At 39.6% G+C, this 21,215-nt stretch overlaps 1 long non-coding RNA gene across 1 annotated transcript in view; it reads left to right on the top strand.

Annotated features, from left to right (window-relative positions):
* Positions 1–21,215, top strand: part of LOC110207252 (uncharacterized) — a 184,248-nt gene that overhangs the window by 77,339 nt on the left and 85,694 nt on the right. Inside the window, exon 2 of the long non-coding RNA XR_002324107.2 lies at positions 19,647–19,773. This is a non-coding gene — a long non-coding RNA (uncharacterized LOC110207252). The remainder of the gene's footprint in view (positions 1–19,646; positions 19,774–21,215) is intronic.

Below are 21,215 nucleotides of genomic sequence, written 5' to 3'. Positions count from 1 at the left end.
ACGTTCTGGTAGCCAGAGTCCTTTGTAGATGCCTGGCCTCTTAGTAAGACATTTGGAAGAACTTAACAGAGAATATTTGGCTTAGGTCTTTCTGTAGATATTGTCAAGATTAAGTGATGGGAGAATCTCAGGAGATTTACAAAACCTGATTCAAACCCAGTTCTTGTCCTGAGTTTTTCAAACAAGTGTCTGAAGTTGATCCAAAGGATATACGCCTTAAACATTAGAAGACCTGTTTTAAGAGTCTCCTGAAACTGGACTCTCTTCCTTCCACCAGCTCCCAAGATCTTGCCTGTAGGTCACATAAGTGGACAAAATACCCAGTCTATTGTAAATCCTATGATTAGTATTGTAAATCTGGGGACCCAGTCCAGCCCTCAAATGTGAAATATGGAAAGAGTTTTAAAAAATCCAGTTTGCTACCTCAGCATTTTAAAAGAAACACATGGACACTGATTAAAGGTGTGTCATAAAGAAGCAGTTAAAAAGAAAGATTAGAAAAAATGGAAGAAATACTGGATGTGGAGTCAGATGACCTGGGTTTGAGTCCTGGCTCACTCACATACTAGTCACTTGATTCTGAGTAAGTTATTTCATTCCTCCAAGCCTTAGTTTCCCTTATTTGTAAAATGCAGACAATAATAACTAGGTTTTAGCCATCTAACAATGTTGTAATCTCTCTCTTTGTAAACTGCAAAGTGTTATGGAAATGTGAGTTGATTAATCCTGACTCAGTTTACCCATCCTGACTCCAGGCTCATTGCCCTTGAAACAGGTCATCTCCAGAATGGCAGTTGTATATGAGGAAATGAGAGGCACATTGTTCTTCTTGATTTATTGGAAAGATTCTCTTTCTGATGTCTATGACTCTGGGAACCCATAAAGGCCAATTAACCCTCCTCTCATACATTTTAGAGGTCTCAGTCTCAGAACTTTCATTAGTTCTCCCTCTTCTTCTTCCAGCTTTCTGGACTTCATCAGCCCAGCCCTCTTTTCAGATGAATGGCGCCTGCTCTAGTCTAACACTAGAAGACCTCCCAAAATATAACACTCATTGAATTTCTGTTGCAGTGTGAAATTGCCAGGACCCATAGGAAGCGTGAAACGTGTTAGCAAACTGAAGACTTTCTACTGTGTTAATCAACCAGCACCACACAATGTTCTTGTGATATTTTGGGAAGCAAACAGAAAACTCTTAATGGTTTGTTAAATTAGCAAAAGGGTAGAATTTGGATATTGTGTCACATAGTGTTTAAGGAATTGGGTTTAAAAATGAACGAGTATGGGAGCTCAAGATCCCATCACAGAGAAAGCTTTTGGGCAAAGTTCTTTTTTCTCCCTCTGACAAGTAATGTATCCATGTATGCATGGAGAAGGCCCAGCTAAAGCCACATGTTCAAGGTTTCTCCAGAAAAGAATGACAACACTATTTGTCCATTTTTTTTCCTAATCAACTCTTGGGTAGCCAGATTAGACCCATGGTGTTCTAGGAAAATAACACTGTACTCAGCAGAAGGCCAGTGATTCTTGGTGAGTTCCAGTTTCCTCCTTTGCTACTTACAAGCTGTGTATCCTTGGGCAAGTAAATTAATCGCTCAGAGTCCCAGTAACCTCATCTGCAAAATGGGAGTAATATTGTATCTACATGAAAACAGAGGGAAAAACTATACTATCTCTTATGGTCTCTTGCAACTTTAAGAACTGTCCCTTCATGGTCTAAGAGATGTAATAAGGCTATCCACGGTAGGTTTACTGTTTTCATCAGAGTTTTAGTAGGGGCGTCATGCAGAATGGAAGAGTAGGGATGGTTTGGGCTAAAATGGTTTTTCTACCCATCCTTTCCTTGACACAGTTCTGAAAACAAAAGAAAGAAAAAGATATAGAATCTGGTCAAAGTCCCAACCTGAGGATTGCTAAAAACAAACAAACTGGAAGAACTTAGTCATTTCTAGTCTCCTTCCCACTTCCATACCCTCTTGCCCAACATTGGCAGGAGTATATTCCTCTCTTTACTATTTTCCACAAACCCTTAAGAACAATGCAAACCCACTCCCAAACCTTTATTACCTTGTTTGAATAGGGCTAGTCCACATTTATAAATAAATTTGTAGGAGGGAAGAGCAATTCAGTCCTATTGGTTCTAATTCTTGGTAAAATAAAAAATTACTGATTTGTATTGATAGAAACTTTCCCCCCCAAGGAATTCAAGACATAGTGAAAACAAGGCATAGGGAAAGAATGCTCACCCAAGACTCAGAAGACCTAGGTTGAAGGTTTGGTTCTGATACTTGCTAAGTATGTGACTTGGGGGCAAGTCCTGACTTCCTGGGGTTTTAAATTCCTCTTCTTTAAAGTGGGGATGATAATACCTGATCTATCTACTTTATAAGGTTGTTCTCACTATTAAATGAGAAAATAGATGTGAGAATGGAAAGCTGTAAAAGCATAACACAAGCCCAAGGGGGTTATGATTCTTTTGAGTTTAGTTATATTCTGAATTTTACTTTTGGAGAAACTGAGGCTTAGAGAGGTTTAATGACTTAAGGATAGAAAACTAATGATAGCATTTAGCAACTGATTAGATATGTGACGTGAGGGATAGTGTGACATGGAGGCTAACACTAATGTTGTAAACTTCGGTGATTGGAAGAATGGTGGTACCCTTGACAGTAATACGGAAATCCAGAAGAAGAGTAGATTTGGAAAGGTTTGGGTACTATCCTAGCGATAAACTGTGTGCCTGTAGTTTCAGGACTAGTCTAGTTTGGAGAAACTTGTTCCTAGAAGGTTGGCCATCAAGTGGTAACTTTTTTTTTTTTTACTACAACAACTCATGAAATTAATGGAACTCATGGAGAAGAAGGAATTTATGGGAGTAGAGGAAATGTCTACTCTAATGAAATCATAGGTTTTTGGAACTTTTTGATAGGTAGATAGATGCTCTTCTAGATCAGAGGGGTCAAATACAGCTGGCCACATTGTAATCTGCATCATTCCCCAGTGTAGTCCAAATAGATTAAAATGTAATTGGAAAATATTTAACAAAATCAATAAAAATACAACAAAATATTTGATAATATTTGGTTTTCTATGTCATTATGTGGCTGCAGGGGTCGTTTTGTATATTTTAGTGACTCCTGTTTTTGTTGGAGTTTGATATCACAGCTCTAGATGGGCTGAGCCCACAACAACCTCTTTCCACATAAGCAAGTGTTTACCAGTTAGCAGAATCACAACTACCACTCTTTATTTCAGATTCTTGATCTAGATCGCAGTTTGAAATCATAGGATCGTGAAATTTCAGAGTTGCAAGGGACCTCAGAGTCTATTCAGCCCATCCCTGAATCATAGAGGAGATCTTCTACAGCATCCTGACAAGTTTTTGGGCCTGCACCTAAAAATCTCAAGTCAAGGAGAACTCACTGCTTCTAGAGGCACGCTGTCCTACTTTGAACAATTTTAATTGTTAGGAAGATTGTATCTAAACTTAGGGTAAGTTAGTCTTTCTTCTTTAGGATCAAACAGAGCAAATCTAACTCTTCCCTACCTTCCACTAATCACACAACAGCCTTTCAAATACTTACAGAAAACTATTACGTCACCTGTATGTTTGCTTTTCTCTATTATTAGTTCCTTCAACTGACCCTAGGATAGCATGATCTTGATGTTTTTTATTTTTTTGTTGCCCTCCTCTGGGCACTGATAGCTTGTTAACATAGGCTACAAAACTGACTCAGTTCTCCAGATGTAGTCTTATTGGGACGAACAGAGGATACGTCGTGTCTTTTGTTCTGGACGCAGTGCCTCTCAGTGAAATCTAAGATTACATTAAATTTTTGGACTCCATTGAATCTTGCCTACTGAGCTTCCAATATGCTAACATCCATAGGTCTCTTTCAGATGAATTGTGGTCTAGCTTTGCACAGCTTTCCTACCTTGGACTTGGGAAATTTATTTTTTGAATTCAAATGTAGGAGTTTACATTTATCTCTCTTCAATTATATCTTGGTAGAATAAACCCGGTGTTCTAGCCTTTCAAAATCTATTCAGATCCTCACTTTGCTAATCCAACATGTTAACAATACTTTTCAGCTATGAATCTGATAAGCACACTATTTATTCAAGTAAAAATAGTTTGCTATTCATCACATAAATAATCCTGGTGCAGGAGGGAAAAACACTAATAAATCATAGAATTTTAGAGCGAAAACAAGCCTATCTTTTTCATATAATCGTTATTCCAGGAACTTTAAATAAGACCAGGAGGAATGCCTTTAGTAGCTTAAGTATTTTACCTTAGGGAGGAGCAACAGTTATTACTTTTTCTGCCTCTAAGTAATTTCACATATCTGGATAAAATTCTAAAATCTTGTGATGGGTACACCAGTGTGATGTATTGTGTTGGCAATCTGTCCATCCCACACTCTCTAGAGAGTATAGATGTGGACCCTGGACACTGTGCTCCCACAACTTTGAGAGAAACATCCCTGTTTCAGCTAAGTAGGCTGTGGCATTTCTGTGGCAAGCTGAATGATTTTCCTGGTAGCGTTCAGCTTAGGGTTCATGACTGTTCTTTCAAGAAGCCAAAGAAATCACAAAGTTTTAAAACTTGCATAATTTTTTTAATTACTGGGAAAAAAGACATTTCCACATCACTAGATGTGGAGGGTTTTTGTTTGTTTAAAATCAGAGCCCATATGTCTTCCCTACCTCTTATTTTGATAATAACATGAGACTTGGTCTATGTAGACATAATTATCTAAATAATTAAGGTTTTAAAAAATGTACAATTCAAACATGTTCAACAATTCAAACATTGTTGATTTGTTTTGCTTAACTGTATTTATTTATTACAAGAGAGGCATCTATTAGGAGTGCAGTTGGAGAAAGTCAGTGGGATGTGACAATGATATAAAAAAAAAAACACCCAAGACAATAAAACAGTTAAAAATTCAAAACTCTGAACCTTCCTATGGGGATAAAGTAGATTTGAGAGACTGAATTATATATATTGTCTGTATGGTCACTGAACAATCATCTAAGTCCCCACTTGACTTTGTCTACGTAAAGAAGGTCAGTTTTTCCCTCTCTGGGTAGCGTTAATTTACTGTGTAGGTCTGGTTGGGATGTAAAGTAAAGGATAGTGTATAGATGAGATTACATTACACTTGTGTCCATATGAAATCCTCCTGCTACCTACCATAAGCTTTGTGAGGGCAGGGACCATGTCTGACTTCTCCTTAGCACTTGGCACAGTACTTTATACATTGTGGGTCCTGAATATATATTTGTTGCTGTTACTGAGATTGAGCATGGTATGATTGAGATTTGAGAAGTGTCGTGATAAATGATGATGAATCAGACTATCTTACTGAACTATCCAAATGTTGACTAGATTTCCTCTTATTGGAGGTTTACAAGTAGAAGCTGCATCATCACTCAACCAGAAGTTGTGGGGACTCTTTTGTAAGGTATTGGACCTACAAGGCTTGGACGAGATGTTCACCGAGGTCCTTTAGACCTTTAAAATTCTTCGATTCTTGGGTGGTCTAACATCAAGGTGTTAAATTTATGGTACAGAGTGCAAAGTGGCCTGCACTTTGATTCTTGGATGCGTTTATTATCTATCTGTCCATGTTGGTGCTCCCTCCAGTGATAGAGATTGCAACCCATCTGTGCCTTCTTATTCTGTGTAACTCTTATGTATGTCTTCCTTTAAGTCCTTCACAGGGTGTCTACTCAACATTCTTAGGACCTTCCTTTAGATTATGGGTTCTTAACTTGGTGTCTATGTACTTTTAAAAAATATTGGTAACTATTTCAATATTGTTGGTTTCCTTTGCAATCCTGCTTGTTTTTTGTAAAAATGCATTTAAATACACAATTTTGAGGAGTCCGTAGGCTTCACCAGACATCCAAAAAGAATTCATGACATTCAGAAAGGTTAAGAACCCTTGATTTAGATTATTTAACATTGCACGGATTGCAATCCACAGGCTGTCCATCTGGTACCCCTCACCCTTGATACATGGCTGGCCTACCTCCTTTCCAGTCATAAATCTATTTGATGATAGCCTTACTGCTGCTTCTGGTGTATAATTCTTCATGGATAATAATGCCACAGCCTATTTACACCATTTACTGTCTCTCCATTGCCCTTTGGGTGACCCTTTACTTTAATTCTTTGGAGACTGGGATACTCCATAATTCGTAGCCATATATCTTCACCAGAAGAATATTAGTATTACAAAGTGGGCCTTTGTTTCCGAGAGGAGCTTGGGGTACAGTGCTTAACAGCTGTGAGTACCAGAAACCTTTGGATACAGGCCTTGCCCTTGAAAAGCTTATAGTTGGTCAGTCAACTAGCACTGATGAAGTTCTTGCTATAGGCCAGGCATTGTGCTAAGCACTGGGAATATAATAAAAGAGAAAAGCCCCAAACAGTACCTGCTATTAAGGTGCTCACAGTCTAACTCAGGGGACAGCATGCAAACAACTGTGTACAAAGAAGCTGCGTACAGGATAAAGTGGGGAGGGGTGGTTAGCTGAGGCTTGAAGGAAGTCAGGAGACAGAGGTGAGGAGGAGAGTATCCCAGGCCTAGTAGATGGTCTGTGAATGTTCTTGAAGTTGGAAGACGGAGTGTCCTGTGTGAGGCACGGCAAGGAGGTCAGTGTCCCAGATCACTGGATCTGTAGGGGAGTAAGAAGACTGGAAGAGTAGGTAGGGGCCAGATTTTAAAGGGCTTTCAAATCAAAAAGGAGGATTTTTATATTTGCTCCTGGAAGGATAGGGAGCAAGTGGAATTTATTGAATGGGGTGGTATGTGTGAAATAGACCCACATTTTAGGAAGATCAATTTGACAGCTGAGTCAAATGGATTGGATTGGATAAGTCAGATTGATGGATTGGAGTGGGGAGAGATTTAAGGCAAGGGGATCAACCAGCAGGCTTTTGTAATCTGAAATGGGAAGACATTCACATAAGAGAGTTCATATTTAACTGTATGCCTTATATTATTCTCTACATGGTAATAACAAATAATTATAATAACAGATTTAAATAGCATTTAGTGGTTTTCATACTATTTAAATATATAGTACTTATTTCCCCATTGTGAAACTTTGAGGTGAGGTAGGTAATCATATATTTTGTTATTCTCGTTTTACATCTGAGGAAGGTGAAGCTCAGATAGGTTAAGTGAATTGCCCAAGGTCACACAACTAGTAAATAAAAGTATCCTATATAAACATAGCAAATAAAAACATCCTAACTTTTATTTAGGATAAGAACCTAGGTCCTCTGTATCCAAGTCAAGCATTAGTTCCACTGACCAGAGGTCTTTAATCTTTTGTGTCCTGGACCCATTTGGCATTCTGATGAGCCTATGTTACCTTTCTTATAATGATGTTCTTAAATGTATAAAATAAAATACATAGGATTACAAAGGAAATAAATTAAATTTAAATACAGTTATCAAAATGTTAAAAACATGGACCCTAGGTTCATATTTGCTAGGGGAGGGCAGTGTGGACCAGAGAAGACAGAGATGACTTTGAGCATGAGACTGCAGTTGAGTGGAAGCTTGAAGTATGGGTAGGCTTTGAATAAATGGTAGGGAAAGAAAGGAGGAGCAGCCTCGAAGCTGAGAGAGGTCTTGGCTAGGAGGGATAGACAACATGAACACAAGAATGAAGAGGAGATTAAGCAATGCCATATCTGTAATGTAAATGTCTATGACATATGTTGGTTTAAAGAAAACAAGTCAGGCATTTTGTGTTTTTTGTTTCTCTTGTCTTCTAAATTGAGCTACTTCTTGAATTTGCCAGCTTGCCTGCTCACCCACCTTCCTCCACCTGTTAAGATTACCTAAAACAAAAAAGTAAAGTACATAGGAAGCAGAAGGCAATTACAAGATGTGGGTTCTTGTCCAGGCTCTGCTACCAACTAACTGATCAAATCACTTAGTCTCTCTTGGCCTCAAGTTTCCCTGTGTTTTTTTTTTTTGTAAAATGAAATATTTTTAATAAATAATCTCTAAGATCTCTTCAAGCTATGACATTCTAGGATTCTGTGAGACAGACTCATCTGACTTGGAGGTGGGAGAATCAGGATACCTGGGCTCTTTTCTAGCTATGTGACCTTATTCAAGTCACATAAACTGAGACTTGTTTTCCTTATTTGTAAAATGCGTAGAGCAATATTTATACTATCGACCTCTTTTTTTGAGAATTGAATAAAAATAAAATAAGGGATATTTATGTATATCATGTAAATTGCAACTCTAAAGCACTAATTTCCTATCATCATCAATCCATTACAGCCCTATGATCTCTAATAATTAATTTCTAGCATTTTTCTGGCAGCACAATGTTGTCTTCTGAATTTAGGACTATATTTGCTTATGTATGTCTGAATTTTAAAGAAAGGCACATTTGATAAAATTGTCATAGATTCATAGAATTTTGGGAAGGGATATCCCTTGGAGCAGCAGTTCTCAAACTTTTTGACCTCAAGACCCCTTTACGCTCTTAAAAATTATTGAGAACCTCAGAGAGCTTTTGTGTGTTTTGGGTTACATCTATTGAGATTTACAAAATTAAAAATGAAAGCATCTTAGCATTATTATGAAAATAGTTTTTACCAGCAGATCCCCCTCAGGGACCTTCAGGGGTCCTAGGACCACACTTTAAAAGCCACTGCCTTGGAGAGCCGTCTCTGGTAAGTAGCAGATTTCAGGGCACTATAAAAGAGGGAAGAGAAAGCATAGAAACAAAAATTGCAGAGTGAGAAGGCATTTCAGAGGTCATCTAGCCTAATGTCCAGCAAAAAAAAAGAAGAGTCCCAATTACAACATCTCTGACAACATCTGGACAAGTAACTTAACTCTGCTTGACTCAGTTTCCACATCTGTAAAAATGAACTAGAGAAGTAAATGTCAAACCATTCTAGTGTCTTTGGCAAGAAAACCCCTAATGGGGTCCCAATGAGTTGGACACGATTGAAAACCACCGAACAACGACAACAAAATCATTTCCTATCACTCTCCCCCACCACACATCTCCTTTCCTTTAGATTAAACATCCTCAATTATTTCAACCAATCTTTCTTTGGTTTGGCTTGGTTCCCCCTCACCATTCTACTTGGCCTGCTCTGGTTGTACTCCAGCTGGTTAATTCTTCTAATGTTTGCCAATGAAGGAGGAAGGGAATGTGGTTAACTCCTTTTTTTTTGAGGGACATTGTTCATTGTGATGGAGTAACTCAATGTTTTAGATGCTATAAGAAGTTCATTGATAAAATTGACAAACGAGAATCATTTGAAGGAATTGAAGATGTTGAACAGAGAGAAGAGAGAACTTAGGGTGGAAAGGATAGCTATCTTCTAATACATGAAATACTGTCACCAGAAAGAGGGATTCCACTTGTTCTGCTTGGTCCTGGAGGGCAGAACTAGAGTTAATGGGTAAAAATTGCTTAGAGGCGTGTTTAGCCTTCCTGTGTGGAAAACCATAGCAATGAGAGTTGTCTGAAAGATGAATGGGCTGCCTCAGGAGGTAGTGAATGTCTCCATGAGAGAGATCTTTAAGAAGGGGCTGGGATATTGGGATTATTGGGAAGAATGTAGGTTTGCAAATTCCCGTTTTGGTCTTAGATGAACTTTTCTGTGAATGGCAGCTTGCCGGTAATTGCTATTTGCTCTTCATTCTCCAAGAGGACCATGGCATTAGGGAGGTGATACCATGACATGCAAGTGAATTGGATTTAAGTGAGGGAGGGCTGTGCAGAGTCACTGCTTCACTTTCTTTTCCAGAGCCATTTAGGTCCAGTGGCCAGATATAGATCAGGATGACTGGAGATGGCCCATGATGCACTGGGGGACTTTGTCCTTGATTAGAGCAGTCACAAAGGCTGAAGAAGGAGGGTTGCTATTTGACTTGAGAGCCAAGTGAACAGAACCAAGCTTGGGCTAGTCTGGGCAGGGAGCTTGAGTTTCTCTGGTTGACTATACTCCAAGGCTGAGAAGGAAGCAAGTAGCTACATGCAGGAGTAGATTCCAAGCTGGGGAGGTTAGTAAGGGATCAGGAGCTACCAAAGTGCTGCCTTTTCTGGTAGACATGTGTTTCCCACTCCTGTCTTCACTACCATGTCGAGACAAGATCATGGACTGGATCCATAGTACCCCTTTCTGAGTCAGCTGGGATGGTAAGGCAGAATGCTCAGATTCAGACTTAGCTGACCTCTGAGGTACCCTCCAGCCCTGACACTCTGTAATGAATTAAGGGTTAGAATGTTTTTCATTCCATTCAACAATATTTATAAAGTGCCTACTATGGCAGTGCCTTGGGCTGGGTCCTAGAAAATGGAGCCATACAGTATTATCCTTGTCTTCTTAGCTATTGCCAAAGCTGGCCTGTCTGATATTCCTTGTGCAAGCTACTGAAACATTGGTTAAGTGATCTGGGGGTTGAGGGAATCTGGCTCTCACTGGTTTAAAAAGCTCCATTCAAGAAGGCAGATGGATCCTTATGAAATGGTAATGACTTCTTTCTGTGTGTAGCACATTAATTTAGCGAGCCATGACTGGAAATCTGTCCTCTAAAAAATATGCATTTCTTTAGAGACAGTGGCTACTAGTTAAGAGTACTGGACTTAGGCTCAGGAAGACCTGAGTTCAAGTCCTGCCTCTGACATTTAATTGTGTGACCATGAGCAAGTCACCTTACCTCTCTTAGCTTCAGTTTCCTCATCTGTAAAATGGGGATAATAATAGCACCTACTTTATGGGAGTCCTTTTTAGGTCCAAAGGAGATAACATGTATAAAACACTTTGTGATATATATATATAATGTGTATATATATGTACATATATATACAATGATATATATATATATATATATATCTCATATACATATATACATATATATGGTAACATGTATAAAGCATTATATTGGTGCTAGCTATCATTATTATTATTTTTTTTATGAATACCTGTAAGGATGGGAAGCTAGGTGGCATAATAGATAAAGTATGAGACTTGCAATCAGTAAGACCTGAGTTCAAATCCTCTCTCAGACACCTATTAGTTGTGGGACCCTGGGCAAGTCACTCAACCTCTCATGTTCTAGGAAACTCTCTAAGACTATAAGTTGCAGACAAGGTGCTGAACCTCATTAGTTGAGGGAATTCCTTTATCTGAAGTGCCCTAAACCAATGAAATCTCAAGCTCAGACTCTTCTCTTCTCTATGACTTACACATATGAACTTGATAAGGATATCACAGAATCATAGAATTTAGAGTTGGAAGAGATCTTAAAAGTTATCTAACCAAATTCCCTCAACTGACAGAAGAGGAAACTGAGGCCCAGAGAGATGAAGTAATTTCACAAAATTATAGAATATTAGACTTTAAACAGACTTGAGTGGCTCTCTAGTCCAACCTATACCTCCCAACAGAATCTCCTTCTACCACATTTTTGTCAAGTGGTCATCTAGTCTGTTCAAAGGCCTGCAATCACAGGGGGCCCACAGCCTCCCAAGACAGCCCATCCTACTTTTGGACAGCTCTATTTTTTAGGAAATTTTTCCTGACATCTGCACTAAATTTCATCTTTGTAACATTTACCTGTTGCTTTTGGTTTCCACTTTCTAGGGCCAAACAGAACAACCTAATCTCTCTTCCACAGGACACCCTTTAGATACTTGAAAACAGCTGGCATGTCCCCTCTTAACCTTCTCTTTTCTAAGATAATTATCCTCTCTCTTCCTTTACCCAGCCCTCAAATGGCAAGGTCCAAGGGCCACACAGTCAGCTATGGCAAAGCTGGGAGTCCAACCCAGTTCTCCTGATTTTCCAGACAATTCTCATTCTTTGGTGTCAGCTGCCTCAGTGGTGGCAAATGGAGATTTTAAAAAATGTATATTTTTATACCATTTATGGACACGTATTAGCTCAGAAGCTTGATACTGGTGAATGATAGCTGCCACGTTAGGTACATAGGCACTTTCGAGTTTACAGAACATTTGCCTCAAAACTCTGTGCATTGTATTGTTATCATTTTATAGATGAAGAAACATTAACTTACAGAAGTTAATTGATTTGTTTGTTGTCACACAGCTAGTGAATATCAGATCCAGGAACTTGAACCCAAGTCTCTTGACTCCAAGCTAGTGGAACTTTTCATTATGCTTCCTTGCACATTAGAGGATGCCTCTGTCTCAGTTGGAAATAATCATCCCTTGTGCTCTCAGTAATTTTTTTTTTGATTCCTAGATTTGTAGAATATTTGAGTTGGAGATCATCTAGTCTCCCCTTATTTTACATATGAGAAAACTGAGGCTTGGAGAGGGAAGTGATTACTCCAAAGTCAATCAACTATTTAGTGACAGAGCTGAGACTACTACTAAGATCTCCTGACTTCTAAATGAAGGCTCTTTCCATGTACCTTCTCTCCAGTCTATTTAGAAATTCAGTACAATTCAAGAAATGCTTCAAGGCACTGAGAATATAAGGACAAAAGATGGCAGATTCTGGCCCTTACGATGGGACATACACAGTTAAGCATCTTAAAGCATAGAGTATGAACGGAGCAAAGGAGACAGGGTGCTCTAGCCTAGGACAATGTACCCAGGGAAAGAAGGCTGTTATCTCAGTAGTATGTCCTATTAGGTTGTAAACTCCTTGAGGCCAGAGGCTATTTCTTTTTTATTCATTCATTCATTCATTCATTCATTCATTCATTCATTCATTCATTCATTTGGCAATTGGGGTTAAGTGACTTGCCAGGGTCACACAGCTAGTAAGTGTCAAGTGTTTGGTCTGAGGCCAGATTTGAACTCAGGTCCTCCTCACTTCAGGGCTGGTGCTCTACCCACTGTGCCACCTAGCTGCCCCACCAGAGGCTATTTCTTGTTCATCTTCACTCATCCCCCATAGTGCTGTATACAGTGTCTTTCTTAGTGAACAGAGGTAATGTTCTATAAAGAAAAGAGCGCTTGTACTTGGAGTCAGAAGACCTAAGGATTCTGATGTTCTCTGGCCATGTCATCATGGATGAGTTCCTTAACTTTTCTGAGCCTCAGTTTCCCCAACTATAAAATGGGAATCATAGAAGGTAAGAGTAGAATAAGATCACAGCAGTCATCTAGTCCAACCCATACCCCAGAAATAATCCTGTTCAAGTATACCTGAAAAGTGGTCATCTTGTTTCTGCTTCTTGCCATCAAGGAGAACCCACTATCTCCAGAGGCAGTCCATTCTATTTGCCTGTAACTTTGATTATTAGGAAAGTTTTCCTGACATTAAACCTAAATTTGCTTCTTTACAACTTCCACCCATGTCTGTCCCCTGGGGCCATACAGAATGATAGGACAAGTTTAATCACTTCCACTTGACAACCCTTCAGATATTTGAAAAGAACTAGTATTATCCTTCTAGCCCCAATTCTTCTCTTCTCTAGCCTAAATATTTCCCATTCCTTCAACTGATTTAATTTTTTTGGGGGGAGGTATGGATTAGATCTGTTTAAATTCTAATATTTTATAATTTTGTGAAGTTACTTCATTTCTCTGGGCCTCAGTTTCCTCTTCTGTCACTTGAGGGAATTTGGCTAGGTAACCTTTAATGTGCCTTCCAACTCTAAATTCTATTATATGGATTAGACTTGATGCCTTTGACCACCTTAGTTGCCTTCCTCTGAACATTCACCAGCTGATCAAAGTCACTCTTAAACTGTGTTGCTTAGAACTAAGTATGGTATTCCAGATGTCACCTGACTAGAGCAAACGATAATGGGACTATCATTTCTCCATTCCTGGAAGCCATGCCTCTCTTAGTAAAACTCAAGTTTGCATCCCCCCGCCCCTGCATTCCTTCCCCCTTCTTAGCTGTCATACCATGCTGTTGATTCATATTAAGCTTGCAGTACATGAAAATGTCCAGATATTTTTCAGAAAAAAATTTCATATAACCATGCTTTCCCTACCTTATACTTGTGAAGTTCATTTATGAAACCAAATGGGAGATGCTAGATGTTATCCTCATTAAGTTTCAGATCATTAAGTTTGGCCTAGTGTTCTAGCCTGTCAATGTAATTTTGGATACTAGTTCAGTCTTCTAGTGTGCTAGTTATCCCTCCGAGGTTTGTGTCAACTGTAAATTTGATAAGCATGCCATATATACCTTTATGCAAGTCTTTAATCAACATGTTAAATAGAACAGAGTCAAACACAGATAGCTAGCATTTATACAGTGCTTTAAGGTTTGCAAAGAGATTTATAAGTATTATATTGTTTTATCCTCACAACAATCCTGGGAGGTAGAGTTCTATCAGATGATAGAACTGAGATTAAGTGATTTGCCCAGAATTACACAGCAAGTTAGTATCTAAGGCTGAATTTGAACTCAGGTCAATCTTTGTGACTGCAAGTCCAGTGCTCTATCCGCTGCACCACCTAGCTGCCTGTCCTTGCAAGATCCCTGGAGCACTCCATTGTTGACATTGAACCATTAATAGCTACTCTCTTAAGTCCAGCCATTCAGCCAGCTTTGAAATAACTTAATTATTCTTATCTAGTCCTTATCTCTCCACCTTTTCCACAAGAGTAACATGAGATATTTTATCAAACACTGCTTTTATTTAGGTAAACAACAGAGCATCATTCCCTTGATATACTGGTTTAGTAATCCAGCTGAGAGAAAGAAATGAATTTGGCATTTTCTACTCTTAATGAACCTAGATCCATGATGGTGGATCACATAAGTTGTTCATGATGACCATTTTCTTTTCCATATGTTCACTAACTACCTCTATAATAACATTTCTAGAATTTTCTGGCAAATTCATTGGTCTGCACTTTGGTGACTCAATTCTCCCTTTTTTGAAAAGTATTTGCTTAGTATTTGCCCCTCTTCAGTACGGCAGTCTTTCCAGTATCATTGACAGTGGCTTAGCAACACATCTGCCAGTCTGTGCCAAAGGGGCAGTCTTTTTCTTTTTGCGAAGCTGTCTTATATGGGGATTGAACATATGACCTTAGCCTCATTAGTTTTGTACTCTAATTACGTATGTCCAGGTGCAGGCTGGGTAGTCCTAATGAGAGAGACTCTATGAGTTGCAATAGATGGGTCTTATACTCTTAGACCAGACTGCATGCTTTTAGCAAAGTCACTTAACTGTTCTTTCCCTCAGTTTCTCTAACTGTGAAATGGAAGTATTCACATTATTTTTAGAATGAAATATTGGGTGTTTGGAATAAAATATTGACTATATTCAAAATATTGATTTGGGTAGTGGAAAACTTTGGAAGCAATGGACTTGGGTTTATATCCTAACTTTGCCACTCATTTATCACCTTGGGCTTATCATTTAACCTTTCTCAGCCTGAGGTTCCTTATCCATCAAATGTAGAAGGTTGGAACTGTTACTTGGACTATGCCTTCTAAAGTCACAGCTTTAAATCTATGATATGGTTATCCTATTGTCATTTATTTGGGAGATGGGTGAGATATCTACTTAGATGGGTGAGGTATTGGGGAAAATCAGTTCTATTCAACTCATGTCATGAATCTGTCTTGTCTTCACTAACAGTAAAGATTCTGGAATGCTATATCCATCCTTCAAAGTCTACTAGATGGCCTGATGCCTTCAAGAAGTCTTTCCTGATTCCATGAAAGTTAGACATAGAATACTTCCCTGGCTGAAATGCAAATGGTAACCTCCTGGAACAGGCCTGGCATCTTGATCCCTAGAGGTAGCTAACAACTCCAAAGATCACCAAGGAGGTAACATAGATGGTCTTTTCATTTTCTTAATATGCCTTAAACAGAAAGTTATTATGACTTACACATATTCCCTGTGGCACTTGGTCCATGCCAAGGAAGGTGATCCTTGAAGGTAATTGGCATTGTTCAATAAGGCCAGGTTAATTAAGGAGAATCTGTTCTTGAGGCTCTCTGAAAGGAGGACTTGAGAAATGTTTATAGTCCAGAAATTTTCCTCATATAATCAATCCACTGCTTCAATTGCCAGTTTAATACAGAAGAGTTCTGAAATTTTTCACATCCCAACCTCTTTCCCAAGTTCTAATACCCTATTTCCAGCTGCTCAGGGGACACCTTTAATAGCATGTCCTGTCAGTACCTGCCTAAACCCCATCATACCTTGAATCACAGTATGGACATCTTTGTTTTTCCAAAGGTCCTTGAGGTAGAAAACTGCCTTCTTTGTCTTTTTTCTTTGATATTCTATTCTGCCTCCTTTGGGAGCAGGCTTTTCCAAGCAGAAATATACAAGGGAGTTGGAGCCAGTGGAACTCATGGTATGAGAATTCCCTCCACTTGAGGCAGATGGCACCTGGCTGTGACTCTGGAGATAAGTCCTAGGGAATTGACTGAGGCACCTAGCAATTAGGTGACTTGGCCCAGTGCCACTACACGTATAGTATCAGGGATAGAATTTGAACCTAGGTTTGCCTTACCGTAAGCCCAGACTACTTCTATTGTTGAATAGTACCTGTTGCAATAATGCCTTAAAGGTCAAATCTAAGTGTGTAAATCCCCAAACCTCAAAGTCAAGATACCTAAAACAGAACTCCTCATCTCCCAGCTCCCTCTCAGTTTTCCTCCTACCTCCCTGACTGATTCTTCTGTGTCTCTGTTGTTGTTTTCTCTGTTCTGTGTGCTGAGCACATGCAGCTGGATGGATATCCCCACAGAATGTCAAGATGAAAATTCCTGTAAATCCTAGAGATGTCTACCATTATGGAAATGCTTGTTTTATTTCACAAATTAAATAAATAATTAAAACCCCCCAACAGTTTTTTCTTCTTAAAAAAAAAGAGAAATTATCACCTCTCTCCTTCCAACTAGCTTCTTTTTTGAGAAATGTGGAAGGAACATAGCAGAGTTTGGAATGTTTGGTTGTGGTTGCCTGAGGGCCCTGTAAAGCAGTCCCAGAGTTAAGACAAGAATGCAACTTTCAGTAACTGTTGGAAACTGTGTTTGATTTTTTGCAGTACACATTTAATGGTGTTTTGGAAAATTCTTTATTATCATTGTGTTTTAATTGCCTCTGTCAACCCTGATTGCCTTTATAATGGGCTTTTCACACAGTTTGCTTTGTCATAATGATAATGGCTGTGCTTTGGGACTGTCTCATCCATTCAAATGGAAGTCTGCAGCCTTGGAAGAGCTGGGATGATAGAATAAACATTGGGCTAGGACTGGGGACACCTGGGTTCTAATCCCAGCTCTGCTACTAACTAGGTGTGTGACCCTGGGAAAGTTTCTTTTCCTCTCTGGGCTTGTTTCCTCAGCTGTAAAATAATTGGGTGATCTCAAAGGTCTCTTCCAGCTCCAAAATCCAATGATTCTCTAACTCAGCAAAGGAAATGAAGCCATGTCTGGGGTGGAGCACAGCTTGATTTTCTATAGTTAGCCATCAGGAAAAGAGCCAATCACAGGGAATTACAGAGGTGGGGAGGGATGGTAGGTAGATAGAAAGCAATTACCCAACTTGGAACATTACCAAAGTCTTACGATGAATATCCTGCTTTTACCAATGTCCCTGAGGATGTTTACAAATAAAATTATAATTGTTATTATTATTTTTGAATGCAGTACATCCTGCCCACATTTGCAGTCCCTCTAGATCCCACTGCCTTTTGGGTAGGGATGTGTGCAGGATGACCAACTTAAAAAATACAGCTTTGATTAGAGATTCATTGTATGCTATATTCATTTTCTCCTGCATATATCCAGGTTTTTTTTTTTTTCTGGATGAGTTTCAGCTATGGCTAGGCTGAAAATCAATGCTGAACAGTACATTATCTTCCAAGTATAGGCTCACAGAAGCAGTTCCTCAGTTGAGTGGGAGAATGTCTACAATATGTTCATATCCTGGGAGGAACCCTTAGTCTCTTACCACAACCATGATCATCTCTTTCTGAGTGATCTGAGTAAGGACTTAGGTTACTGGACTCAGTAAACCACTAATCCATCAGTGACCAAAGCAATAGCCTAGTAGTGAACAGAGAAGCCATGTGATCGTCAGAAGGGCCCAGGTGCTTGTCCCGGTTTTACCATTGATTGTGGCTGTGTCACTTAAATATCCTCCAGACCTTAATTATTCCAAATGAACCACATGGTGCTTCAGGACTCTACCTTGGTTTTTGTGCCTCTGTGACATATGCTAGGCTTGAGATAGCCACTCGTGTATCCCCCACTTCCCATACATGCCTCCCCCAAACCCCTAACTCGTACCTATGGAAGTACCATAGAAGGAATGCCTACATCTGTTTCCTTTCTACCAATACATTGCTCAATCCTTTTCCATTGTAGCTTTCAGCCCCATACTACTAAGTCTACAATTTCAAAGGCCACTTCTGAACATATCTTATGTCCTTTCCCCCCTCTGGCTTTATCTAATTTACTAATTATGGTCTTCTCTGACACATTGAATCCCAAGTTCCTCATGGAACACAGTAAATGCTTAATGAAACTAACTGATTGATTAGCGTTTGGCGTTGTTGACCATCCTGTCCTTGAAGCTTCTCTCCCTTCACTTCTGTGACTCTGCCCTTTCCTGACTACCCTCTTACCTCTCTTCTCTGCCTCTTTTACTGGTCCCTCCCTCCCTAAATATGCTCGTTTCTTCACAGACCTTTGCTTAGCCCTCCTTTCTTCCTCTATACTCCCTGCACCTTTTCTCTTAGTTTTCTCTTCAGCTCCCACGATTTCAACTCTCACTTCCAAGCACCTATTCTCAAATCTATCTCTTTAATATACTAGCTCCGAATTTTCTAACTTCCTGCTGGATGAACATCTCCACCTAGATGTCTTTCTAGCACCTCAAAATATATAGATCTAAAACTGAACGTTTTTGTCTCTTGCCAACTTTTCCTCCTCATTTCCTTAGTTGAGTTAGCCCTCTCCTTCACCCTCACAACCAACTAGTCACCAAGCCCAGCCTTTTCCTTTGCTGTACCTCTCCCATCTTCTCCTCCTTTCCATCCCATTGCCACAACAGACCAGACCGGCCTTCAATATCTTCCTTTGAGCGCTTGCAATAGCCTCCCAATGAGTCTCTTTGTCTCTCCTCTTCCCCTCTTTCTGTCCTAAGGCTAACAGGTTAATCTTTTTGTAGGACCCCTTGGGGTTATGTTCCTCCTTCTCCTACCAAATCTTCAGGGGTTCTCCATTGTATACCAGAGAAAGTCCAGACTCCTTGGTTTGGCATTTAATGCCCTCCACATTCTCCCTCTGACCTGCTTTCCCAGTATTATCTCCTACATGTATACTGTGTACTGCAGCCAGGTGGGCCTACTCACTTTCTGCTTCCACACAATTGCTCATGCCATTTCTTGTGTCTGTTGTGCCTCCTATTAATCCAGAATTGATGATGGTACATATTTAGAATAAATGTCAGACCTGGAAGGGACCTGGGTCTGACCTCATTATTTCATAGCTGAGAAAATGAAGGCCCAAATTGGGGACGTTACTTGTCCAAGGTCATTGTCAGAGACAGGACTAGACTCTAGGATCCAGGTCCTGGAGCTCTGCTGCTAGGAACAATTGTGTTCCTCTGCTCCTGCTCCTTCCCACTCCCCACCATATGTTACTGATTGCTGTGTGCTTTGTAAACTCACAGGGTCACAGAATGTCACAACTGGAGGGAACCTCACACTTATACTGAATCAAGAATCCTCCTCTTCAACCTACCTGAGAAGCAATCCTCCACCGTCTGCCTGCCATCTGAAATCTACTGGTCTTTGAAGGTACGAACTCAGATGCCACCTCCACTATGAAGGCTTCCAAGCTAGCCTGGCCAGAAATACACTTTATTTCTCCTTTGCTGTCTTGTAGCACATAGTTTTGTTTGGACCACTCTTACGATGATGCATATTGACCACATCTTGTAGCTAGTAGTGTCCACTCCATGGCATCTTGAAATGCCTTGAGAACAAGGATTTGTGTCTTCTTCATTTTTATAGCCTCTTCAGTTTTCTAGGATAGGGCCTCACACATAGATGATACTACCAATAATTATAATTACAGACTTTTAGTTAATGTTTGTTGAATGAATGAATAAACTTTGCTGATGTCAGATGTTTACACAGAGGTTATATTTCCTAGTAACCTTTTAGAGAGATAAGAAACCCAACCCAATTTGCATATTAAATTCAATATTTAGGTTGTTACCATATCTATATATAAGTATACATATATGTATATATATCTGAACATGTATGCATGCATATTCATATATGTACACATATCCATATATAAGTATACATAGTATATATACTTATACATAAATATATATTATATGTATACACCTATAAATAAATTTAAATATAAATATATTTATATATGTACATACATATATATGATCAATTAACATGTATTTATACATACATACAGAGAAAGAGGGAGAGAGGGAGGAAGGGAGAGGGAAAGATGGAGGAAAAAGGGAGGGGGAAGGGGAAAAAGGAAGAGAGAGAGAGAGAGAGAGAAACAGAAACAGAGTGAGAGAGATGGGGCGGGAGGCGGGAAGAGAGAGAGAAAGAGAGAGAGGGAGAGAGAGAGGGAGGGAGGGGCAGGCTCTGATACTCCTCGATTCATAGAGTGATTTAGCACCTGGTCTGTTCACAGTGGAAAGAACATTGTCTCTAAAACTGGAAGACCTGTGTTTAAATCCTGGTCCTGGCACTTAACCACCAGTGTGACCATGAACAAATCTCATAAGCTCCTTGGGCCTCAGTGTCCTCATATATAAAATGAAGGGGTTTGGATAGATCACCTCCAAGGTCCTTTCGAGATCTTAAATCCATGACCTTGGAAGTCTCCTGAGAAAGCCTGGGAATGATTTGCATCCTGGGGAGGTCTGGCTAAGCTCCAGCTAATCTCTGTGGCTCCTCCAGTGCACACCTGCTTGTCTGTCAACCTACAGTCTCCTCAGTCACTTCCCGTGGGATGTCTGGGATCAAAGGTCTTTGAGAAAGGTCTTTTATCGGCCGCTTTGCTGCCAGACCCCACTCTCAGCAGCACCTGGGTCCAGATTTAATATTTTCTGTGGAGAGAGGTCAAGACCCTGTCCGTCCTAGAATGGGGCAAGTGCTCTTTTTTCTTCTCTTGCCGGCTGCCTAGTTCTTCCTTTACAATGAGAATTTTAGTTAAAACTCATGGCTAATAAAAACAATAATAGCTAGCATTTATA

The sequence above is a fragment of the Phascolarctos cinereus genome, unplaced genomic scaffold, assembly GCF_003287225.1.
Source record: "Phascolarctos cinereus isolate Bilbo 61053 unplaced genomic scaffold, phaCin_HiC Scaffold_726;HRSCAF=1367, whole genome shotgun sequence".
Lineage (NCBI taxonomy): Eukaryota > Metazoa > Chordata > Mammalia > Diprotodontia > Phascolarctidae > Phascolarctos > Phascolarctos cinereus.
This window is presented reverse-complemented; position numbering and strand designations above follow the sequence as displayed.